Consider the following 15721-nt stretch of genomic DNA (forward strand, 5'->3'; position numbering starts at 1 on the left):
CTAGTGCTTCTATAACACTTGCTGAATAATCACTGTGAATGGTGGTTGGTCTGTAGCTCATTTGAGGTCACTTTGTTCTGATCATTCAGAGTGTGAAACTCCAGACTGATGGTTAGTTTGAAAGTCAGGACACCCGGGTCCTGTTCCCAACTCTGCCCCGACAGGCTGTGTGATGTAAGACAAGGCCCTTCGCCTTTCTCAGCCTTGGGTTCTCCCTCTGTCGGTTAGGGATAACAAGCCTCTCACACCTGCCTCCTGGTGGGGGGAGGCTGGGGAGCTGTGGGGACCTGTTTGAGAGGGTCACTAGTAGCAGTGTAGCACAGGAAGTGTCCTATCGGGTTGAGTCATTGCAGATTATGATGTTGTGCAGCAGATCCCCGTTTTCCCAACCTTGCATTATGCATCTGTCCATGTTAACCAAACCACCAGTGCACACAGGTCCAGCAGCCGGTGATTTCTCCTGTGGCTGCTAGATGGCGCTGCAGCCTTGTGCTTTCCCATTCTCCTGGGTGTCCAAATGTTTGATTAGCTGATCTGGCCCCACCTGGTCCCAGTTAGATGCGATCAATGGGGTTCTGCTGTGTAATAGCTGAAAGAGTCAATTTTACTGGTATTTTATTATCTTTAAATCATTAAGGGGAGCAACTACTTAGCCCTGACTGAAGCATCTTATCTCATTTCTAAATCAAAGTGTGTCCTCTTTGTGTTTCAGAGTAGCAGCCATGTTAGTCTGTATCCGCAAAAAGAACAGGAGTACTTGTGGCACCTTAGAGACTAACAAATTTATTTGAGCATAAGTTTTCTTGGGCTTGCATCCGAAGAAGTGGGCTGTAGCCCACGAAAGCTTATGCTCAAATAAATTTGTTAGTCTCTAAGGTGCCACAAGTACTCCTGTCCTCTTTGTGTGTGAAGAGACAGTTTAACGGGATGCCACAAACGGGAGATGCTTTTGGTTTGTAAACAAAATATTTTTGCAAAGAATTTTCATCCAAATTGATTCATGATTCCACAAACCAAACTTGTTTAATGTTCATGGGATTTTTTAACAGAGAACTGTGTAGATGAAAATCCCCTTCCCCCAATTGCTGGACTCTGTCCCTCCCTCTGGGGTCTTGTTGTCTGCTGATGACAGCGGGAGTGAGAACTGTTGACTTTTCTCTCTAGCTCTGCCATCGCTTTGCTGTGTGACCTGGGGTAGGTCATTTCCTTTCTCTGTACCTCAGCATCCCAATCTGTGCAATGGGAAGAGAGACACATCTGTAATTTCTGGCAGGAGTGAGTCTGGGAGAGAGAACGGGCATTAAAGCCCTTTGGGGAGGAGAAAGGGTTGTTTCATGGTGTTGAGCGCCAAGGCATTCTGACATTTGTGAAAATATCTCATCTAGAGAAACAGGAAATGGTCGGGGACAAAGCCTGCAGTAGGATGTGAATCAGAGACGCCAGGGTATGTGTTTGGGGTCTCACCGGTGCGTTCCACCCCTTACTGTCCTGTGGCAGGTGGAGCCCCTGACCTGTGGCTCTCCTTTCTGTTATAGGCTCTGCACAAGGTCTTGGCCAACCTCCCTGGTGCCATGCTGGGGAGCTGCTGGCAGAATCCCCAGATACAGACAGGCCCCAATACCTCTTGGTGGTGAGCCCAATGAGGAGGGGTGCGGAGGCAATTTTATCTTAATGCTGGGGAGGCCTGGAAAGGAGAGACTGGAAGACCCATTTTCCAGTCTGTCTGCCTAGCTGGGATCCCACTGGCCATCCTTGGCCAGGGCCGTCAGTGCAAGGCAATGTTGGGCCCTTCCTCCTTCAGTGACAGGGGAAGGAGCTGGGACTTCAAGCCAGAGCTCTGCCTGGTTCAACTGAGCACTAATTACAGGGTCCCAGGCTGGCCTAGACCCATCGCCCCTCCCCCCCACACACACACCATAAGATCCAAAAGATGGTTCTCAGAGAAGAGTCACTGACTCCTTCCTCGAGAACCAGGAGGAGCCCAGGGAATCAGCCCCTCTCTCCTACAGGCCCTGAGTACACGCTGAGTTCTGAGAGAAGCTTTTCCCACACTCACAGCATCTAGTGTCTCTATGAGATGTGGAGCCTCTGATGTCTAATAAGGCCTGAGCTCGGAGTGAAGCTTTCCCCACACTCACAGCATTCATAAGATCTGTTTGTAATGTGGATTCTCGCAAGTTTCGTAAGTGATGAGCTGTCAATACATATTCCCCCCACATTGCGTTCATAGGGCCTCTCTCCAGTGTGGATTTTCTGATGTGTAATAAGGTTTGAGTGCCAAGTGACGCTTTTCCCGCACTCACAGCATCCATAGGGTCACTCTCCTGTGTGGATTCTCCGATGTTTCATGAGTGCTAAGCTGTCAGTGAAGGTTTTCCCGCACTCACAGGTTTCCTACCCCTGGCCTAGAGCAATGAATGGCAATGTCCTTGCTAAGTGATTAGTGTAGTGTATTGAAAACTATATAGCAATTACAGGCTTTCACTTTAAATCCTGAGGGGTTTCTTGGGGCTGTTTGCAGGCTGGGGGCTGTGTAGGGAGCATGCAATCTTAGGGCTCTGCAGTCAGTCTGCAAAGAGCCAGCCTACAGCAAGGTGATTGCTAGCACTCTCGAAGTTCCTGCTGACTTCGTTACGCAGGAAGGATCAAGCCCATTGTGTGATTGTGAAATGAAAAACCACAGCATACATCCCCAGGGCAAGCGGGGTGACCCTAGCTGTGGAGCTCTCCATCTACTGCCTTTTGTGCAATTGAATACAAGTTACAGCCTGATCCTTAGTTCTGATTTGGGCAAAACTCTCATTTAAGGCAACGGGAGTTTTGCCAGAGTCCAAACGCAGTCCTGGACAAGGCCCACAGTGCAGCTGTTACTGTGATGTGGGAGTTTCAGATGTCCTCTAAGTAGCGATGCTCAAGCCATATCCAGGGCTCTCTCGTGCTTGCAGGAAAATGACTTCATTAGCCAGATTTTCATAAACACTGAGCACCCAGCAGCTCTCAGTGAGAACAAAGGAGAATTCCCTCCCTGACCCCATTGAGAACTGTGCTGGGCACAGCACACACAGGGCAGTTAGTTACAACCCTAAATGCACTGGCTGGAAGGCTGCAGCCTAACACGACTTTATTCCTTAGAATCCAGAATCTTAACATACAAGAACCCACAAGGGGGGTGGGGAGGGGGCTGCTCCCTAAGGCAGTGGGCACAACTCACCCATCTTCTTTACATAGGCTCGTCCATAGGAACTGTTAGTGCGTGGCAGGCTGGAGTGTAAATCCAACTTGCACAGCTGGCTGTGTGCACCTATTAAAGTGACAGCTTGCAATTCCAACACAGTCCTCACTACACCACCAACAAAGAAGTGTTCCCTCCCGCAGCTCCACTGAGAAGCATGATGATTGCTGGCTGCTGAGCTGTTATGAAAATCTGGCCAAAAGCATCCCAGCCTGCAAGATGAAACACCCTCACCTCCTATGTGACATCAAACACAAGTGGTGGCAAGAGAAGGCCTCTGAGATCCAGGGTTTCATAGACCAGGATGACATGAGAAGCTTCTTTCAAGCAACAAAAGCTAGATATGGGCCAAGTTCCAAAGACCCAACCCCCTTACGTTCCCAGATTGTCCTTGAGGAGGGTGGAGCCAATTCAAGGACAATTTGACCTAAGGTTTTTGTTGGTTAGAGGAGTCATTTTGCCAGCTACAAAATGCATTACTTTTCTGTTTAATTAATGCTAGACTGTCCTCATTTTCGTCAAACCAATCTTGGTGCCAATGAGTGAAATATCCTATGGTTTCAGCACATGCACTGCGAATGGTATTTTTAAGTTAAGGCTACACCTCGGCCCTTCTTGTCTCTCTGGCAGCACCTTCAGGTAAAAGCAGGAGGCCTGACCCCTGTTCTTGTTGGGAAGGGGGGAAAATCCTCACTTCTCCCATGCATAGACCAGGCCCGAGCCAAAATTAATCCCAGCTGCTGACATCAGTCTGGGGAGGATCAACCATTGTTTGGCCCCAGATGTGCACAAAAAAGTTGTAATAACCACAACATATTAATATCACCTGACTTATCAGGAGTGTTTGTGTCTCTCATTAACCCCTTGCTCTACTGACTTAAATTTAGCCCACTAACTCTACCCCAGACTCCACAGCAATTTTCAAGACAATCTGAGTCTGCGTGTGGATTTTAAAGACCTTAAAAAGCCACTGTCAAACAGTAAACTAGAATAACCCTTAACTAGAGCAGAGCTACCGACCCACTATAATGAGACAAATCAGGTGTCATCTCACAATGAACCATCTGACTCCACTTATTACCCTGTTGAAGACGGCCAAGTATCACAACAAGTTACTGACCAGCCACCTGTAATTCCAATAAAGCCTCTTCAAAAGAGGCACCAGACTGAGTATAACATATTGTGCCCATTGTCCGAGGCTTGGATAGCCTGTATTCTCAGAGATACTCTCCCATCGGTGATGTCGTCTTTCAAGAGCTCGGTTCTTTCTGGATATTCTGGCATCTGCTCTGCCTACTGATCCTGCCTATCACGGTACAGGTGCACCACTGCAGAGAACTTGAATGGGAACCATCTCACCTCCATGTTCTCAGCGCTCAGCCTGGGGGAGAGGTGGCAGGGCAGGACGGCCTCCCCGCCTAGGGAGGCAACAATTGGATGGTCAGGTCCAGTTGCTGTGAAATGTACGACAAATGGAAGTGAAATTGGCGAGGGGCTGGGAGTGGCATTAACTCCGCAGTAGGACAAACGGTAAGACAGCGCTCTGCATTAGAGGCGAACACCACATCCCCCATGCAGTGCCCTAGACACATCTATGAGTGTAGAGGATCGCAGGCTTGGGGTAACTGCACCTCTGACCCCCTCTGGGGTCTGCTCAAGGCATGTCCCTTAGGTCTCAGGTCTCCAGCTGTCACCTCTCTCTGGGCAAGGACCCACCTCCCTCTCCCTCCACACTGGGGTTTTGGGCTTGCAGCCCCCCTTCAATTCACTGTGGTTTTCCCAGCAGGCCTGACCAAAGCCCAACACCTGTACTTTGCTTTCTGTCCCAGGGCTATGAACATTGTGTGCCAGCGGCTATCAGAAACCAAACAGCTCTTCCAAAGCAGGGAACATTACAGGACAAAAGCCTGACAGAGAAAGCTTACCAGAAACCAATCAAAGGTCTGAGCACATTACACGTATCCCAAAGGATTCTCGTCTTACACATGGGACGCTCTGATAGGGGCCAAAGTCTTTCATACTTTCTCTAAGGGTTGGCCCTCATGGTTAACAGGTCACATGAGTTTGTAACCCAAGATCCAGGACTCTGGTCAGTTCACATCCAAATCTTTGTCCTCTTGGGCTTCTGAGACCTGCTCGGAACTAGTTTGTGCAATTCTCCCTAGGGGTGGTATTTCTCTGGAGCTGTTTCCTGTCCCAGCAGTAATTACTCTCCAGGGTTTGTAGCTCCTGGAGGAGATGGAGTAACCCTCCCCAATGAAGTAGATGACAATCCTGAGCCCACAAAGGTACATATAACATGTTTAGGCACCATTTATACAGGGGATAGAAAAAGAACATTCATAAAATTAATTCGATAGTCCCCCAAATGCTGCATGTGGTTGCAATATCTGTCACACAGAGTAGACATGTGAGTGTTATACATGGTCCCTATTATCTCTGAATAAGGCTCAGCACTTCTCAGGGGTGCCTAGGGGATAGTGAATATTGGGGGGCTTGATTCTCTGATACACAAAGGACTTTTTGTGTCACTCCATCATGGGCCCTCCCCAGCTGCTGCAGGGATGGTGAAGGGCTGGCAAGATGAAAATAGATCACCACCACTATGCAGGCAAAGTCAGAGGCCAGATAGGAGGACGGGGGGAGGCAGATAGAAAAGTGCAGAAAGCGGAGAACCAGCCATTGTGGAATTGCCGGGGGTGGAGGTAGCGGGGTGTCTCGGTGAAGAGACTCAGCATAGGGAGAGACAGAGATAGAGCTGGGTAAATTAGCAGGATGGAAACCACAGCAGGAGGGAACCAAAATGCCCAAGTAGTTGAGGAGGCAGCTCCTGGGTGTGGATCAGTATCAGAGATTCTCTGGGGCACAGAATGAAGAAGCCGGCAAATATCCTCACATCCTCATTGTGACAGAAGCTTTAGGTCTGAGGCCCGATCAGATGTACCTAGTGCAGCATGAATGATTTGGGGGTTGTTACTTCATAACCAGAGTCAGGGATTCATGATTTGTTTGTGGCTGAAGAGTCTCATCTGTGACTGACACAGGCTGCCAGTGCAGTGTACAGGAATTGGGTAGTGTCCCTTTAAATAGTTTGTGAGACCTGTAGTGGCGCTCACTCTGTTCTGTATTTGAGAAGCTGCCAGAAACCAGCCAGAGCAGTAGAATGGATGTAGTGTCAAGGCCTGACAAGCTTGTGTCTACATCGTAACCATGGTTAGTGGGGACCTAGCTGTGCCCTAGGGTTTCTCCATGTTGTTGATTGTTGTGTATAGAGCAAACACACACCGGGCAGGTTGAGCAGCCATGGCAGTGATGTAAAATGTACAGTGATGACCAGCAATAGAACAGCAGCAAACCCAGTGAGGAGGCCGAAGCTCCTACCTGACTCCAGCCTGTGAACCTGTAGAGCGAGGCAGAGAGCGATGTAGCTGGGCAGAGCGGAGCTCACTGTGGAGCCGGGGTAGAACGAGGGAACCTTCCCCATCATCATAGCTTGGTCTTGGGAACAGGAGAAATAACAAACCAGATGGTGAGTGAGTGAGTGAGTGGGATGCAGTGACAGCACCATGGGGCAGTGGGGAGGAGGTAACAAGCCTCTCTGCTGCCCAACATACACCAGAAGGGAAGGGATTTCCCTCACAGTTCTCATCTGCCCTGGCTCTGAGCAGGATTAGATGCCTAAAACCCAGAACTGCCAGAAGCCATCCATAGCACAGCTGAGACCTGTGGAGCTCTCTGCTCTATTTAAATTGTAATAAACTATCCAGGTGTAAAGACCCGGGGACTAGAACCTGGGTTGGCCAATATTCCCGTAGTGCCAGCTGAATGCCAGGGAGCACTGTGGAGAGTAGGCGCTGCAGGAAGTACCGCCCATGAGACCCAGAGTGACAGCACCCTGCAGGCCTCTGATTGGCCAAGTGCCCCTACTTAGCCCCAGGGGTTGCCCCAGGAAGTTGTCTGGGCAACCACTTACTACTCTGCTGGACTTTGCCTTGTTTCCTGATCCCTGGCGTGGATTCCTGCCTCTTGGCTCTAACCTGGTACTGCCTCTGGTCAGAGTCTGACCCTGACTCTTGTTTATGGAGCCTGGCCTTGTGATTCCTCTAACTCTGGCCCAATGACTCCTATCCCTGGCAGGCAGACTTCAGCCCAGCTGTGACCACTAGGCATGACTGCCTATGCCCTGGTCCCTTACACCTGGGAGGGATGGTCTCTCACTACTGTTGTGTCCAGCTCCCAGCACAATGGGGCCCCATCTTGGCTAGGCATTTAGATGTTACTATACAATGGGACATATTAGGGAAAACAAGCCAGTGCAGGCAAAGCCTTTGAATGGGGTATGAATGGCCACTGATCACTATGGGGGGAAGTGTCCCCATCTCCCAGCCACATGTATCCCAGGTGAGGGGTCTCTGGGGATATTCCTACAAGCAGAGCAGTCCCTGACCTCAGTGATTTTAAATTCAGCAGCCCACCATTGCCTCCAGCCTTGGTGCAAATGTCAGGACTGAATTGTGACCAGGGTCACCACATCTCTGTGCCCTCTGGGATCTGAACCATTTAAACCACGCTCAGGTTATGTCTACACCACAGTTGGGAGTGAGCTTCCCAGCACTGGTAGACAGAAGCGTTAGCTCGCCTTGAGCTCGGATGCTAAGCATAGCGGTATAACGGGGGAGTCCAGGCGGCAGCTCAGGCTTCCTGCCTGAGAACAAACCTGCCTGGACTCATGGGATATGTACCCGGGTAGCTGGCTTGAGCCCAGTTACACTGCTAGCCTGGGCCAACCGCCAGGGCCCATGTTGCCCACAGAGCGGCCAGTGATGGCCAGGAAGGGAGCCAAACCAGGGCCCCAGGGCACAGACTCATGGCCTGTGTGACCCCCCCCCCCACTGACAGAGCCCTGGGGGGAGGTGACGCAGCCCCTGCCCTGGCAAACACCCTCGGGGCAATGACCCTGCAGACTGGGGTGGGGCTGGGAGGGATTCAGGGAGGAGAGAAACTGGATTGTTCCCTGCGGAGAGTCCGCACCATCAGTCCCCCCTCACTTATCGATAGGGTGACCAGATGTCCCGATTTTATAGGGACAGTCCCGATTTTTGGGTCTTTTTCTTATATAGGCACCTATTACCCCCCACCCCGTCCCGATTTTTCACATTTGCTGTCTGGTCACCCTACTTACCGAGGCTGCGGCCCACAGGGGATCACGGAGCCGGGGAGGGGGTTGGGACCCAGCTCTTCACGGGGCTCTGGTTACACGTGGTGCAGCTGAACTGACTGGGCCGAGCGCCCCTCCCCCCCCACCGATTCAAAACCGAAAGTACAAAAGTAGCGGAAACGTCTCTTAAAGTGCAGGGCTGTGCCCCCGGCTGGGGCAGAGCAAATCCCCCTGCTGGTGGCAGCCCCCCCTCGGGCACTGAGCTGGCGTGGGAGGGGCCTGGGGGCAGTTTGCGGGGGGGGGTGTCAGTGCCCCCCAGCTGCTATTCCCACTCTCCGGGGGTTGCTGGGTCTCAGCAATTCCCCTGCCCAGCACCACCCGCTGCAGCTTTCTCTGGCTGCGGGAATGAAGCGGCGCCCGCAAAACGCCCCGCCAGTGCTGCGGGGGGCTGAAATCCAGAGCACCGGAGTGCGAACGGGGTGGTAGCAACAGCTGATCAGTGTGTATGGGGGGTGTCTGAACGGAGCTGAATGTAACTCGGGAACTGCCAGGCTGTAGCTGGTCCCCCCTCAGCCCCCCGGCTCTGGCGCTGGTGTGGGCAGGGGTTGCCCAGGGATGGGCTCCCGACCCTAGAGAAAGTCCCCCCTCTTCGGAGGGAGTTTTAATGTCCAAGCCACAGTTCCAGAGAAAGCTTTGGGAGGGGGCTGGCGGGAGGCAGCAGGGGCCCATCCTTGTTGGGCTGGAATCAGCAGCAGCCCCAGAGAAGAGACCTTCATGAGCCCAGAGCCGAGGGGCTGGCTTCTGACTCATGAGTTTCCCTGCTCAGTGGAGATTGGGATGGAGGGGAAGGGGAAGGGGCTGGAGCAGCTGAGAGATGCTGGGACTGGTGCTGGGAGAAGGGGAGACCCTGACGTGGGGAGAATAAACAGGAATAAAAAACCCTGCAGCCCTTGGTTCTGAGTTAGTGATAAAGCCAGTTACAAGACATTGGTGCCTCCATTGTGATCTGGGGGCCCAGAATGAGCTGCTGCTGCTGCTCCCTGGTGCAGTGGGGTCTGCGCTGGGCAGAGGCCTTCATTAAAGCCCCCCTCTGTGCCCAGCCCAGGGGTGCGGGGGGGGGGGATGTTTTCTATGGCTGAAACCAGCCCCCTAAGGCAGCTCCGGGGGCTCTGCTGACACCAGCTCCTGAGCTGGAGGGTCTAGGTCTGCGGTATTCACTGTGCTAGTCAGGGGAAACTGCTGGTGGGCCACGGGAATTTGTTCATATTGAGTGTCTACACACACAGCCGCCTGCAGCTCCCATTGGCTGCGATTGGCCATTCCCGGCCAATGGCTGCACAGTGAATACCACGGCTCTAGGTGATGAGAGAGACCTGGGGGAAAGTGCTGAGCTGGGCAGGAAAGTGACTCTGTGCAAAGAGTCTGGGGAGCCTTAGATCTCACTACCTCGGTAATCTGCCCCTTGTTGTCAATGCACCTACAGAAAGGCTCTGAGCTGTGTGAACATCATGAAGCTGCTGCCCTCACCCAGGTCTCAGCTCTGGCCAGGATCAGCCCTGGGGAGCTTCAGACAGACCCAGGGAAGGGGAGGCCTGGAGGAGCTGCCCACAGAAAGCAGTTCTCTGCCAGAGGGGATCAGAGAAGGTACCAGGCAGGAGGTACCTGCAAGGTTCTGAAGCAGGAAGCGGTATTTTAAACACAGTCCCTGACTGCATCACTCAGGCTCCCTGGGCTGGGACCGAGAGGAGAGGGTGGGCCTGGGTCCCCCTACCACCCAGGGATGGACGGGGCCATGGGTAGAGACTGCTGAGATCCCTGACCAGGGGTGGCAAGGCAACAGCAGGAATACTGGACTTTTCCTGCTGTAACTTACTTTATTTCTGCCCTGTTGAAGAAACAAGGGAAGAAACTTGTAAAGGGGGAGCAATGGAAAAGGGGTTAGAAGAGGCCCTGAATCAAAGGCCCAAATCCCTGGGACACTTGAGCCGGCAGCAAAGGGGCTGGCAGCACTTTGCTTGGGGCCAGACTCCTTTCAGACCCGAAAGCGAAGAGACACAAGAAAGTCAGCTGGAGGCCTGGAACTATAGACAAAGGGCTTATCTACACTGGCAAGTTACTGCGCTGCAACTTTCTCACTCAGGGGTTTTAAAAAACACCCCACGCTCAGTATGATACAGTGCTGCAAAGCCATAGTTGTGCTCTGAACTTTTAAGTGTAGACATGCCTAAGGACTGACAGATATAAGTTCCATTCCTGAACCAGCTAAGGGAAACTGAGGCAGGGACAATCGCAATTCTGCTGCTGATTGCCAGGATTGCTACAGCACTAAGGTCCCTCAGTTATAGGGACCTGTTGATACAGATGAAATTAATGGGAGTTAGGCATGTAGACACATTTGAAAATCTCACTAGGTGTCTATCTGCATCTTTAGGTGCCTACATACTTTTAAATGTGTGGCCTTAAATGACATGATGGTTAGTTTCATTCTGACAGTTCAAAAAGATTTTTTATTTGTTTGTTTTTGTGATACTTATTCAACTGGAACACACTTGGAGGAAAAGATCTGTTTCTTCCAGATTTAGCCCCTCCAGCTCCAATGAGAAACCTTCTGGTCTACATGGGGGTCCCCAACCAGCCTCAGAAACAGCAGGGAAGACCAGGCTCCACTGCCCGGATGCTGCTGGAGGGAAACAGATAAACATCAAAATGGTTCTTTTTTTTCAGGATGGAAAATCTTCTGCATCTTGTCAGGCCTCCCCTGTGCCCCAAGAGATGCACAAAGGGGCTCAGCTCCCCAGTTATTCTTCCCTCTTCAGGTTAGCTTCAGGAACAGCCAGTTTAAAAATTACTGGACATGAATCAGCATCTACAATTTTTGCCATTTTCTCTCATTCGCACATTCGGAAATAAAATCACCTCAGGCTTTGTCACGTCTCTCAAATATTGAAAAGAAAATTATCTCCAGTTTTGCCCTTTTTTGTCTGTGATTATCAAATATGGAGATAAAATCCCTTCAGATTTCCCTTTTCTCTCACATTATTGAACATTTATCTGTCACCCCTCTCCCCCGTCAGGTTCTGGCCCATTTCCCCTAACTCTCAAATATCCCCAAATGAAACTGTCCAGCCCCAGGCCCCCTGTCCCAGTTGCTGCCCCCTCCCCCAACCAACTGCCAGTTACCTGCGCCTCCCCTGCTGCTGCCCCTCCCAGCCCAGCTGCCCCCTCCCCCAACCAACTGCCAGTTACCTGCCCCTCCCCCGCTGCTGCCCCTCCCAACTGCCATGCAAAGCCCAGCTCCATGTACCCGGGCCCCTGGCCAGTACAGACTGTGGGCAGCTGAGGGGCCGTCAGTGACCAGGCTGGAGGCTGAGCGCCTGGGGCCAGCTGAGCTCCCGTGGGGCCATCCCTCCCTTCCCCACGCTGGGCCAGGCCCTGTGGGGAGCAGCTCCAGGGAGTTTCCCAGCTGAGGCCTGGGAACAGGGAGAAAACAGCCGCTCAGTGCAGGGAGCTGGACGGTCCCTGGTCTCTGGCTCGCGCCGTCCCCTCTCCTCCCTGGCAGCTGTCACCCGAGGGAGGGGATGGCTCCTCTCTGGCACCTGGGCTCTGGGGTCAGGAACCCTCCAGAGCTCCCTGCTCATGGGACAGCTGCTGCTTCAGCGCCATCCCTCCAGCCTCCTCCCTGCTTTGGGGAGAGGGGGTCGCCTGGCAGGGGGGCAGCAACGGCCTGGATGCAAACTTCAGCCCTGGCCAGGCCCCAGTAAGCGTCACAGCCCCCCTAATGGTCAGGGGGTTACAGCCCACACACACCCCCGCCGCCCTGGTAAAGCGGCATCACCCCGGGCTCCCTGCTGTCCGCGTCAATGGCAGGGCCTGGGGACCCAGCACGTCCCAGGTAGTGACTAAGTGTGGATGGAAAGTTCCCTTGGATTTCGCCTTTTTCTCTCTGATAACCCATCATTGACCAATGCCCCCCAGATTTCCCCCATTTCCCATTGAATTCCCAAATTAAATGTACAACCCCCTTCAGCTCGGCCCCGACTCTCTCGTTACTGGTGATTGATACAAAGTCTCCTCAGATTGTGTCACTTTCTGTCTAATTCTCAAATATTGATGGAAAATCCTCCGGCTCTGGGTTTCCCAGTCCCTGTCTGCCGCCAGGTCTTGTTCTGGAGGGAAACTGTTGCCCCAGTGTGGGGGACGGGAGCTAAACCCCCCAAAGGCCCAACTTTCCCCTCATGTCTGAGCAACAGATTGTTTCCTCCTGTACATCTCATTCATAACTGAACACGGAGGTCAAATCTCCTCCGGTTTTGCTCTTTCCCACGTAAATCCAAGTTACTGCTAGAAACTCCTCTCCGGTTGGGATTTTTCCCCTCATATTTTAAGTGCAGCAACTTCTCCTTTTTTGGAGAGAAGCTGTTGCCCTGAGTCATTGTCCATGTCAGAGTGTTGCAGGGGGAAGGGGTCAAACCCCCCAGTGACCAACTTTCCCCCTCACGTCTCTGATTCAAATTGTTTCTCCCTTTACACCCAATAAAATCGACATGTTGCTGAAGAACATGACTCGCCCCGTAGTTAATGAACATCAGAGCCAGGAGCCTCCCCAGGCTGCTAAGACAGAGCTGGCCAGTCCCTGACAGGCTGTTTTACTGCCCCAGATGGTTTGGAGAAGGGGGGCCTTAGGGGACCCACCCCCACCCCAGGGGGCTGCTCTCTGCTTCACTGCCCCTGTTCACCTGGGCTGGACTCAGACTGGCCACAGACTCCTGTCCCAGCCCCTCACATTCCCCTCCCCTCTGTCACCACAAGCTCAGGACAAATGGCCCCCGGGGGGGGGTGTCATTTCCCCCAGTGCTCAGACAAAACCCCGGCACGGGTGGGAACATGGGGGCTGTTCTGTGCTAGCGACAGGGTATGGATGGGTCACTGGAGGGGAAGGGAAGAGCCATGTCCCCCACTGAGACTGCCCGTCCCCAGTTTGCCCAGTCCCAGCTGCTGCCCCTCCCCCACTGCTGCCCCCCAACTGCCAAGGGACCTTCTGACTCCATCCCCCTCCCTGCCCCTGTTCATGCAGTGTCCGTGTCCCCCACGGCTCCCTGCTGCCCATGTCAAAGGCAGGGCCGGGGGAACCAGCACTTTCTAGTTATTTAATTTGGATCTGAATTCCCTTCAGATTTTGCCTTTTACTGTCTGATTGTTGAATATCGATGTGCCTTCCCCAAGAGATCTTGCTGTGCTTCTCTCCAGTTATGAAATATTCAGACTTTGCTCCATTTTCTTCCTAATGATGACAGATTGTGGTGAAATCCCTTTGGGTCCCCCTCCAATCATTAGAACAACAGCAACTCCTCCCTGTTTTGGAGGAAACAATTGCCCTGGCCTTAGATTTTACATTTCTCCATCTAATTATTAAATATTAACATAAAAACTCCTCAGATTTTGCCATTGACATCGGCAGTGGGGAGTGCTGGGCAACGGCATGTTAAGAGGGGCAGGAATGGGGATAGAGATAGAAGGTCCCTTGTTCAGCTGGGGGGCGGGGAGCAGTGGGGGAGGGGCAGGTGCTTGACAGTTGGTGCTTGAGAAACCTGCATTGGGTTCATTATTGGATAATTTGGGGAAAATGGGGCACAGGCTGCAGAGGCTTTTACATCAGTATTTAATGAGCAGTTGGGAGTTTAACCTGGTCAGTCGGGGTCTGACCAACTGTCCAGTTAGCAGCTGGGTGCTGCTGCTGCCCCATGTTCTGTTCAGTCTGTAGCCCTTCTGCCAGTTGAAGTGGGCAGCAAGAAGGGCAGGTTCAATACCTAGGGGGTTTCTTTTCAACAATGTAACCAGAACCGGCTCGAGCCCCCACCCAGGAACCTGGAGAAATTTCACTGTACCCCCTGGATGCCTCTAAGAGGCAATTCTTCCCCTCTCGCAAGCACAGAGTCCGAGGTAGAGTTTCTTTAATAAAAGTAACTTAGCAGTAATCTGAGAAAACAGCCAAGCTGTATCCATAGACATAAAATCATCCCACTTCATACTGATTTATACGTGATCTGGAAATTTCCATTACTTGCGTCTGATGAAGTGGGCATTCACCCACGAAAGCTTATGCTCCAATACTTCTGTTAGTCTTAAAGGTGCCACAGGATCCTCTGTTGCTTTTTACAAGCAGTGAGTTAATTCACTACATTCAAAACAATTCCCAGTTATATGGAATGGCGCCATCGAGATGGGCAGTTGCTAAAACTGAGCCCCTATGCCAGCTGCTCACTGTAACCTTTGTCTTTCCTCACCCCAATTCCCTCTTCCCCATTGCATCACATCTGCAATCAGGACACAGCTCATGGGAGCAGGGACCACATCATGCCTTCATTTGCTCAGTAAAGCACCTCCAATATTTGAGTGCCGTGTGTAAAACAATAAGGCCTGTGTGGGGATCTTGCTCTCATTTCTGAGCTATTCGATAGACATCGGCTTCCTCGGTCCCCCAGGCAATCCACGCCTCTCACCTTTTCTGGCTGGAGCACAATACTGCCAAGGCCTTGCAGACTGAGCCTATGTACGATGGGATTTTTGTCTTGGGTCCATTCCGTGAGCTGTGCCTCGAGCTCTGATTTTGTCAGTATCGTGTCAATGGAAGGACTCTGGAGCAATTGGAAAGGGCCAAATCAACATCCGGTTAAGGAGCAGAGGACTTCCTGTGGGGTCTGTTCCCTGGACAGTCATTTTTACCAAATGGCCACTTACTCCCGTACAAAGTCTCTGGTGTGTAGAGAGCCGGTTGCTGCTCTTTCAGTTGGTTCATTCCCAGAAGTTAGACTAATCTAAAAGTCACAAATAAACCCCCAGGGAAAGGGGATTCTCCAGGCCCCATTGAGTGCCATGGAGCGACCCTGGGGCAGAAGAAAAGCAGAACCCCAGGAAAAGATGAGGAGAGAAGCATGGCCTTGGGGCACTGGAGAAACATCTCCTCTTGTCACATGATCCCATCTAGGCACATCCAGCCAGGAGCGATCTCACCCTGTCTCTCCCTCCCTCTCTCTGCCATGCCCCACAACCATCCATGTGTGGAGAGGAGCTAGCTGGCTGTAGGCTGCTGAGCTCCTGACAATGTGCCCCAGAGTTTACTGGCCTGAGCTGTTCTCCAGAAAGCCCACTTGTGCCTGTCAACTAATGCATCTCACCTCAGTGCAGAAAGCCATGGCGATATTTCTCTGCTCATCCTCCTTCTCACTCTGGACAATGGTGACGGCCTCTCTGAAAACTGCAGGGAGCTGAGGGTTCTCAAACTCGATCATGGCTCTGGAACATGGAACAGAAAGTCCCTTGTGGTTATCAAG

General features: G+C 52.1%; 1 long non-coding RNA gene across 1 annotated transcript; it reads right to left on the reverse strand.

The window, feature by feature from the left end:
- Nucleotides 1-4234: 4234 nt before the first annotated feature.
- LOC117869350 lies at nucleotides 4235-8519 on the reverse strand. The gene is made up of 3 exons (XR_004643805.1): nucleotides 8415-8519; nucleotides 6614-6730; nucleotides 4235-4686 (listed from the first exon to the last, which is right to left on the reverse strand). It is a non-coding gene; the product is annotated as an uncharacterized LOC117869350 (long non-coding RNA).
- Nucleotides 8520-15721: the final 7202 nt, after the last annotated feature.

This window comes from Trachemys scripta, chromosome 23 (genome assembly GCF_013100865.1).
Source record: "Trachemys scripta elegans isolate TJP31775 chromosome 23, CAS_Tse_1.0, whole genome shotgun sequence".
NCBI classification, from domain to species: domain Eukaryota; kingdom Metazoa; phylum Chordata; order Testudines; family Emydidae; genus Trachemys; species Trachemys scripta.